Source organism: Morone saxatilis, unplaced genomic scaffold, assembly GCF_004916995.1.
Source record: "Morone saxatilis isolate NCDOM2014 unplaced genomic scaffold, NCSU_SB_2.0 Contig21, whole genome shotgun sequence".
NCBI classification, from domain to species: domain Eukaryota; kingdom Metazoa; phylum Chordata; class Actinopteri; family Moronidae; genus Morone; species Morone saxatilis.
This window is the reverse complement of record NW_023339774.1, coordinates 20,685,006-20,685,318: the sequence shown is the minus strand read 5'-3', so window position 1 is coordinate 20,685,318 and position 313 is coordinate 20,685,006. Positions and strand designations below refer to the sequence as shown.

At 33.9% G+C, this 313-nt stretch overlaps 1 protein-coding gene across 2 annotated transcripts in view; it reads left to right on the top strand.

Annotated features, from left to right (window-relative positions):
- sbno1 (strawberry notch homolog 1 (Drosophila)) overlaps nt 1-313 on the top strand; it is a 15,171-nt gene that overhangs the window by 2,889 nt on the left and 11,969 nt on the right. The window lies entirely within an intron of this gene.

The window sequence follows — 313 nt, the reverse complement described above, 5'->3', positions numbered from 1 at the left end:
TTAAATTAAATTATTGCACTTAAGTGGTGAATCATGAGCCGTAGATTTAAATAATGAGCTAAAAGCTGTTTGAGGTTTCAGCACTCCAGATATTTATTATTTTGCTTTAGTATTACGTAATGCCGGATCAAATCAACCCCGGTTCAAAAGAGCCCAAACACAGGAACATTAATGTGTGTGTGGAGCGTTCCTCTGTATTTAAATTAAAACGTAAAGAACTTAAAAAGCTCCGATGATCAACAAAGTTATTTTTTAAGTTGACAACAAATATCCACGGTGATGTCGTCACATTGTTTAACCCAGAGATATTAAT